We start from the raw sequence: 9,682 nt of genomic DNA, 5'->3' as shown, positions 1-9,682 counted from the left end.
ATGGCAAGCCCTCAAAATTGCGATTCTTAGCTCCATATCCTCCATTTCTGTCATGTTTTTTTGTCTCCGCATCTTTTATGCTTTCTTGGTGCACCCCCTTGTGGTCTCTGTGCGCAGTCTTGTTCTAGCCAAGCCTTAATTGTTGTAGTTAACACTAGAGGGATTTGACCAGCAGACCGACTGGCTGTAGGATTCTGGGGAGGCGCTAGTCCTGCCCTTGCCTGAGGTGATCGGCAAATGTCTGTGCGCAGTGCCTGGGCGGGGCAGGCTCAACAGGGCGGGGGGAGGGAGCAGCTATGGCCGCTCTCAGTCCGTTCCCAAGGGCTCTGCCTCTCTGTCCCAGCAATCGCTGCAAACCTCGGAGGGGCCGTAGCCAGACAGTCCCGCTTCTCCCGTTTGAGTCTGGGTCCCTAGAGACTCGCCCGGATCTGTAGCCCAGAGTCTGAGACTCACTCCTGATTGAAAACGACAACCGCGCCCTCAGCCACCAGCCCGCTTTGCGCGCGCACCGCCGCACCACCGTACCTTTAAATTTTCCACACTGCGCCTCCTCTAAGCCTCGTAATGCTGTTGTTTTTCCTTCTAGTTGAAGAGTCCCTCCTCAGCCAGCCTTCCTGTGGTTCTGGGTGATGTCCGTTCCGTCTTTTAGTTGTATTTTTGAAATGGTTGTTCGAGGCAGCAAACTCCGGTGTTTACCTATGCCGCCATCTTGGTTTCTTCTCCGCCTGACAGGTTTTTATTATGTAATAAGAAGTGTTTAGATACTTTAATTTTCAACAGTTTTATAAAATACAAAAATTATTTTTTTAAATATATTTTTTATTGGTTTCAGAGAGGAAGAGAGAGATAGAAACATCAATGATGAGAGAGAATCATGGATCGGATGCTTCCTGCAGGCCCCCTACTGGGGATCGAGCTCACAACCCTGGGCATGTGCCCTTGGCCGGAATCGAACCCAGGACCCTTTGGTCCGCAGGCCGACGCTCTATCCACTGAGCCAAACCAGCTAGGGCTAAATACAAAAATTATTTATGTGAAAAGTAACGTCTTCCTGGCAAACACTTCCTTCTCTCCTGATGCGCTGATAACGATTTTTTGAGAGAGGATCATTTTGTGCCTCAGAAGGATCATCCTACAGTTGGAAGCGATTCATATGTCTTTGGGCTTTAAAGCCCTGTTTCTTATAGAACCCTTGTTTTCCCTTTAACACCGCCCCCTACGCTGGATTCTAAAGCACAGAAGTCTAATTTAATTATGTTCATTGAATTCCAGTAAGTAGATTTTCAGTGATTTTCACTCCCATTTTTCAAAGGTTAGCTATACCAGACGGAGACGCCCCGAAGGCAGGCTAACCGCGGACATGACCGTGGCCAGGCTGTCACCTCCGCTTGGGGTTTGCAGTGTAGACCCCGGCTTCCCTGAGCTGCTCTGTTCACCTTTTCCTCGCCCGAACCTTTACAAACACCTACAGATGCCACCCCCTGTTTGCGAACTGCCAAGGATTTCCGCTCAGGCCCACGGCACACAAGGCAGTGCCAGACACCCAGGCGTGACAACCTGACTCACAGTTTGTTTTCACCCTCCGTGTAAGAGCCTCTAGTCTGGTATGCCCAAAGTCATTCTTTTAATCCTCACTTGTGCCGAGAGAGCACAGCCAGGTTCAGTGAGCCTGAGAGGGGGGTGAAGGATTAAGAAAAGACAGACAAGAGAAGAAAGCTGGGTCCGGGTGGGACGCTGCCCTCTCTGTTGAAGAGACAGCGCCACAGCCTGCAAGCCGCGTCTTTATTTTATAGCAGATTCCATGAGGCAAAGTAAGGGCGTGGTCAAGATGTTTACAACATTCTCATGGGTTTCGAATCTACTCAATTACATGCACCAGATCAAGCTTTGTTTACTTGCTGCACCTCCCGCAGCCCATATCCCTCAGCCACGTGGGGCTACAGGTTCAGACCATAAGGTCAAGCTTACAACTATAGTCTTTGGCTCTAATTGTGCTGGGACTTGCACGTGGCTTTGCCACCCACGAAAGGATCGTGCCCTCTCATTAGTCCCAGGCTTGAACCTGTCCAAACGCTGTAGCCACTCTTCACACTCACCAAGGATATTTTCTCCATTGCTTCTTAGAGAGAGTGGATAGTCAGGAAGGAAAGGAGGGGGCAAAGAGAGAGAGAAACGTGGATGTGAGAGAGACACCTGGATTGGTTGCCTCCCACATGACCCCAACTGGGGCTGGGGATCTAACCTGTAACCCAGGTATGTGTCCTTGACGGGGAATGGAACCTGCAACCTTTTGGTGTGTGGGCTGACATTGTAACCACTGAGCCTATAACCATTTTTAAGGCAAACTGAGATAAACCAACAGAGATGTGTGGATGGATTTCGAGTATTCCAGAGCATGAGTAGGGTGTCCAGGACCTCCTGGCAAAGATCCAGGCGGAGTTTGGGCAAGAGTGGCTTCGCCATGCTTTGCTCCTACATGCATAGAGTCTGTCACCCATTTCTCACTTAATGCCATCACTTGAGTGCCTTCCACATGCACACACTGTGACGACAGGAAAAATCTCAAGAGCCATAGTAAACCTACCCAGCTTCCGAGCTCCCTCCAGTATTGTCTCCCTTCCTCTGTCTCCTACAGCGAATCTTCCAGAGTTACCAGAATGCCAGAGCTTCTCTAGCTGGCGTCTCTCTCACGGGCTTGCCTGGCAGTGGGATTCGCTGTCTGGAGTTCTGGTGTTACACCTTCCCCTCCATCCCACAGTCAACATTCACTCTTCTACCAACCCAGGGCCCAGACATCTCCCCTCCAGAAACATCCTCCCACTGGGTCCTGCCATCAGAGAGTCAGTCTCTCTCTTCTTGGTTCTCATGCCTGACGGTTCCCCTCATTCAACCATCACAAGTCACATGTGACTCTGGTTGCTCTTCCTCTTGGAAGAGGTTTTTTGTGTATCATTTATGTTTTTATTGATTTCAGAGGGAGAGAGAGAGAAACATCAATGATGAGAGAGAAGCATTGATTGGCTGCTCCTGCACACCCCACACTGGGGATGGAGCCCACAACCCCGGCATGTGCTCTGACCAGGAATGAACTGTGACCTCCTGGTTCAGGGTTGATTCTCAGTCACTGAGCCACACCGGCCAGGCTTTTATGTATCTTTATGCCTCTTGAACTTCATCTAGGGAAGGGGGTAGAGGTGTGTGATCTGTGTTTAGTGCAACAAATCTAACTTGGAAGCACATGGAATTTATTCTTCCATTTCTCACAGTCACGGGATACACCAGGCCACCCCCTCTCTCCAGCAGGGACACTGGTCCTGCCTTTAATGAACTCACACTGGCCACACACTGGCATCTGAATCCTCAATCCATTAACCAATTTCCCCTCCGCACGGATACATGCACATGCTGTTCTAAATTGAGTTCCTTAGATCCCTTGTGCCTTAAGCTTTTGGTTTTCACCCATAAAATGGGCCCACAATGTGAGGATGTGCTTCATACAGTTGATATAAGGCTTCGAGGAGACAATATGGGTAAAGCACTGAGGTTGGTGTTGCCTCTGGGTAAATCCCATCTCCAAATCGAAGTTAGCGCCACGTGGTTCAGTTACCGCTGTTGTTAGAGGAAAGAAATAATGAGTGTTTGGTTCTCGTGCATTTCCATGGAACCTGCTAACTCCAGAGGAGCAACCCTGTCAAGCACGATTACGTTATTTTGACAGTTTACAGCTGCACGACCTGGCCGGGCCCTGAAGAGAGGTGTGACATGTGTAGTAGATATGTTCTCAAAGAATCAGCTGAAAGTAAATATTCCTGAGAGCGCAGAGAGCCTGCAGCTCCTCGTGTCTCTGAGACCAGTTGTGACAAATGCTTCACCTGCAGAGACGGGGGTAGAAAAGTGTCTCTCTCCAAACCTCCAGAGCAATCACCTCAGGGAGGAACAAGATGCTTGTTAGTTGGATTTTAGCTTGACCTTCCAACACCATGAAGAGTCGATAACATTACAAGGTGCAGCTTTTTAACTCTGCTTTTCAGATCAGGCTCTTGCTTATCAGGATCCTTCGGGTTCAAAGCTGAAGAGGAAGCCAGGTGGCGGAGCCAGGGCTCTCTGCCCGGTGAGAGCCCTGTCGGGAGCCCCGTCGGTGTCAGGTCGCTTGGAGGTAAGAACAGCAGCTGTGTTGCGCCAGGGGCAGTCAGGCATTTAATTTGCCGTCTGAGTTTTATGTCAATAGGAGAGTCAGGGGCACCAGCTCTGCCATAACTTTGCCTCCTTCCTTCACATCTCACCCTCACTCCAGGTAATTCCATCTCTTTTACCGAAAGACATTGTAACTTAACACAGGGAGGAAATAGGAAGTTCATGGAGGTTTGCTCCCTCATGTAGCTCAGTAAGCCTGTGCTTAGTTTCAATGACTCTACTGAAAACACAATTAGCTGTTTTCAGAGTGGTTGCCCTCAAAGGCACTGCAAATAAATATTGACTTAACTTACCAATTTTTCATCAAATTCCATTTTGAGTGGAACCCTGAAGGTGGTGCAGGTAAATGCCTGTACTCACCACCTCCCACAACCACATCAAAGTTACAACTAAAATACAGAACAACCATCATTCAGAACCACCTGAAATCTGGCTGAATGGAAGTCCTACACTAGCTAAGTAAAGAAGAAAGCATATAGAGACTGGTGGGAGGGGCGGAGGCCTGGAACGGGCTGGTCCGGCACCCACGTGTAGGGCGTTTTTTAATGGGGGGGATCTGGGGTGCGAAGGCCTCCTGTGAGGCGCAAGGGGTCCCATCCCCCCCACAGCCAAACCCTCAGCACAATTGAATCTAAAAAATCAAAATAAATGAACAAGAAATCTAATCAACAAAATAAACTGATGAATAAAATAGAACCAGAAACAAGGAAACATGTAACAATCTCAGAGGGAAGGGGGTGGGGGGAAGAGATCAGCCAAAGAACTCAGGTGCATATATGCATCACCCATGGACACAGACAATAGGGTGGTGAAGGCCTGGGGTGGGGTGCAAACCAGGTGGAGAGGGGCAAGGGGGAGAAAAAGGAGGGGCATCTCTAATACTCTCAACAAGAAAGTCTTTTTAATTTTCATTTTGAAAGTTGTTTATATATATTTCCAAGAAGAGCACATTCTTATGGGTAAAATCCATGAAACCTGTGAAATCTCTTGGGTTTTCTGCACCTCCCCACCCCCACCGCCTCTGAACTATTGTGCTTTTCAAAGGACTATCTTCTTCCCATTGTACCGTAGCCACTAGAACAGTTTATAGTAAATTCATTGAATGTATAAAAAATGACAAACTCTCCTGAGAGCCAAGTAAATTCATGAAACAGACAGTGTCGGACTGTTTCTAATGAAATGCCTGTGCTTTTCATGTGCGGGACAGCTGTGCATCCTCTGATGAGGCCCCGTGTTTCCAGTGACCTCAGCCACTGGAGAAAGGGCAGCACTGTGTACAAGAAGTCGCCTACAGACAAGAGGTGTCCCACGGAAGGGGCCGATCTTGCAGGCACCCCGTGACCTTGAAAAGGTCATTATTCAACAAGGAACCTGATATCATTGCTTTCATCTCCGCAGCTCCGAGAAAAGGAGCTCTGAGCAAAGGCATTCTTGGGAGCAACATGTTAATAAAGAACCCACATCGGTAATGGATCAGACTTTCCTGCATCACAGAGATTTATGCAATGCCCATCTGAACAGAAACAGCTGCAAAGACTGAAATATGGCTGAGACAGCCTAAGGGGGCCGGAAACATGGACCCACCTGACAGCATTTCTCAGACCCTGATCTCTGAACACCCAGCTTCGGAAGCCTGTGTGTTGGGGGTTAACATTTTAAGGGCCTGGCTTCTACCGAAGACCCAAGGGAAGCAGTCATGAAGGATGGACTTGGGAACGCGGACCAGCCCCTGCCGCGGGTCTTGTGCTCAGTGAAGTGCGGGACCCGCAAGGTCATGCTCAGTGCCCGAAGCTGCGGACAGAAGGTGAGGGCAGGGGCGCGTCGCCAGGCTCCCGGGTTCCTCAGGGACGCGGCCTCTGTGCCTCTCCTTGTTGGGACAGGAGCCTGTGCGAGTGTTTCCTGGCAGCAGGTGGTAGAGAGCGCGGGGCTGAGCACACAGAGGGAGAAGGACCCTCAGACACAAGCAAGTGGTGGCCTGAGCCTGGAGCGGAGAGGGGTCCTGGTTCTTATAGCCAGGGGGGTGGGGGGAGGACAGGAAGAGCACGGGCATTGGGAAGTCAGGGGTGCAGGCAGTGGGAGTCACATGGTGCTATTTTCTCTGTCACATTAGAGACTCGGCCATTAATTGACAGGGAACGTCTGAAATGGACCGCAGGCTCCAGAGAAACGCCACGATGGCTCTGCAGAGTCACAGGCGCCTACACACACCCGGGCCGGGGCCTGAAGGGACGTGGGAGATCTGGATGGGGCGGGTCCACGTCGCTGTCAAGGAGACAGGAAATGAACAACAAAAACATATGTAAGATGCAGACGGATGCCTGGCAGCACATCCTGGATAGCAGCTGAGTGGACAGCCAGGATGGAGGAGGGAAGCCAGGAGCTTGTCCCAACAGGCATTCCTGTGGCCCGCAGTCCCAGGTCTCCCTGCGCAGTGTAATCGGGCTCTGAGCCGAGGCACGATTTGTCTGAAGGATCTTGACTGGCTGGAGCCGTTAGCCGCAGCCATGTTTTCTCACTGATGTTAGAAAAGTATTTCTCTCCGTTAAGTGAAATAAATGAGCAAACATGGTCACGACGCTTCCAGAATATCAGGACGTGCCTTGTAGACGAGGGGAGCCATTGCCCAGCCTTTGGAAGCTTCTACATCAAAGTGTTATGACTTAAATTACACAGGAAGGAAACCGTCCTCTCTGCCTCCTGAGCTTGAAGGCAATTTTGGTTGAAGAAAAAAAAAGAAGAAGAACAAACAAATAATAAGCCGAATGCAGTAAGCCCTGGTGGACAATTAAGGGCAACAAGCGAGCGCACGTTTCAGAAAGTCCGGATGAAAAATGACCCCATTACTTCTACATCCAGGCTGTGCACCTGACGAACCAATTCTAATTAAAAACAGACACGATCATATTTTTAAAGACTGCAATGAATTCTCAGTAGCCGCCAAGTTTACAAAGACTGTAGCAACGGATTTAGGGAAAGAGCAACCTACTGGGGAGCAGTAGTGAGCCTGTGTTCGCGCTCCTGGGCCTTCCTGGGAGAGTCAAAGAGGAAGATATTGAAGCAACATATACGCTTGATAATTTATGCTTTTAGCACAGGCTCTGTCTCACGATCGTTAAAAAGAAAATACTCATGTAATTTAGAGGTCATTGGTGCTCGTCTCCATGCTACTGAAATAAACGCAAACAATAACATCTTCTTGCAAATATTGAGTCAAAATTCCTCCTGGGACTGGTCTATTCTGTGTATTTCAGTCACATTGATACTGGGCCTCCCAGCCTTTCCCGTACATGGACCCCCTCGCTCTTTCACACCCCCTCCCCCACACACTGTTCCTTGCATATCTCTGATGCATTTGGCCTTTGATGGTGACATGGTCTGTTGTGCTCTTACCTGAACCATACACACATGTGCACTGCCCTCTGCCTGTATCCCCCCGGTGGGCCCCTGGGTGACGCATAAACACGTCTCTACTGCGGACGGAGGAAGAGGAACGAGGCGCCCCCCCCCCCCCCAGCCTGGCTCCCCTGGGTATGTTCCTGCCACGGCCATCAGGGTCTCCCAGTCGCCGAATCCAAGGGAACTACTTCCGTCTTTCCCTGGTTGTTGGCTCCACTCGGGCTGGTGGGGTTGACGGAACCCTTTCCCTGCTCCCTAGACGTTCTGATGACGAGAGCTCCTGGTTTTCCTTTGCGCTGTGCGCCCTCAGTCTCTCCCCTGTTACCCGATTTCCCCAGCGCTCCTGACTTCGCCTATTATACTGACATGTCCAAAATCCACCCAGCACAGACCTTCCTCCGAAATTCTCGGTGCAGGCGCTCACTGCTTCCACGCACTTCCGCTGCGGGACTCTGCAATGACGTGAAGCCTGTCTGAAATCGGCTCCGCACTCCCCACCCACTCACCCCAGTTCTCCACGCCCTGCTCCTTAGGGCGTTGTCATCAGCAAACACGCATCCGGAGCTCGCTCTGGGCCCCACCCAGCACTAAGCCTGCAAGACCATGATGTGCTGACCTGTTTCATCGCTTCAAGTCCTCCCTCTCCTAGCCACGCAGCTAAGGAAAAGGCAAAGCTGGCCTTGTCATCTTCTCAACTAAAACGCCTCGCTGTGTCCTGGAAAAGGGTATGCAGCTTGTAAACCGAGTCCATAAGTCCCTCCCAGGCCGCACAGCTAGTTCCTAAATACATGCAGGCGGCCTTGTGATTGCTATGTCATGGGCGTGTGCACATGAGCCTGGACTTTCAGAGGCGGCCTAGGTGTCTAGCTAGTGGCCTCCGACTGTATGGAGACAGTCTCTCCTGGCCCTTTCGTGGCTGTCTCCTGGCTTCCTGGACAGTCAGGGGATTGAAAAGCTTGTTCTGACATTCGGCTGAGTAGTCAACGACACAGGTTTGCTTTGCGCACAGGTTCCCAATTCTGCAAGGTGGGCTGGGCCCTCCACACCTCACAGTCCCTCCCTGTTATCACAGGACCTTCCACACACACACACCCCCGCCATCCCCCCTGGGTCCCAAGCGGCTTCTATGAAGAAGAATGGCCTCGTGCACATCTCAGTTGCACGGCTATAAAGTATCGGCTGATTGTGTCCCCTCCGCGGGATTTCCACTGAAAAACAAAACAGAATCAACAGAAGCCCGAATGGCCTGAACGGGGTCATCTCGAGCTTTGTCCTCACACCACCCTGCACAAACCAAGCTTGACCTCTGAGCCTGACAGTCCTTTGGCTTCGTTTTCACACGCTAACGTGTGGAGATGATCATTGCCATGAAGTGATAAATCCGTTCTCAGAAACAGAAAAAGTCAACAAAGAAAATTCACATCAGCAAGAGCTGGCTCTTCAGTACAAAGGAGAGCCTTACGTATAGAACTTTCAAAGACCCTTAAATCTCCGGACTCACTGTCCTGATGTATATATTTAAATAAATTAGCATAAACAGAAGCCTCCAAGAGACTCTTCCTAACAGCACGATTTATTTATTCCCCACTCAGTGCTGAGAAGTCTGCCTGGGAAGCCAGGCATCGAGGGAAACGGGATGCTGCATATTCAAATGCCGTTTGAATCACCTGCTGCAGGAATGTTATTATGCAAGTCGCCCTGTGCCAGGCACAGTATTGCACCACGAAGCTCATCTGTGAGAGGAGTTTCTCAGAAAGAGGAAAGTATTTGTAGTTACTGGAAATATGTTATCGTCCTTTGCATCATCTTCCCTTCTACGTTGGAAATGCAATCTCTGGAGACATCAGCTTCGCATTAAGGGTGTAAACAGTCTCAGGTAAACCTCATAACCCCCAAAGTGAGTGCTTTGTGCAGAAGAAAGATGGAGGCATCCGCATCCTTGCCTCAATAGATTGACACAAGCTACAAAATACTGTGTATTCATCTTCCAAGTGAGTCACTACAAAAGGAAATGGAAAGCAGGACATCAAATATATGTCTTCGCTACGTCTCCCATTGGCTAATCAGTGAGATATGCAAATTAACCACCAAC

This window comes from Myotis lucifugus, unplaced genomic scaffold, assembly GCF_000147115.1.
Source record: "Myotis lucifugus unplaced genomic scaffold, Myoluc2.0 scaffold_374, whole genome shotgun sequence".
In the NCBI taxonomy this organism is placed as follows: domain Eukaryota; kingdom Metazoa; phylum Chordata; class Mammalia; order Chiroptera; family Vespertilionidae; genus Myotis; species Myotis lucifugus.
Note: the sequence above shows the minus strand (reverse complement) of the source record.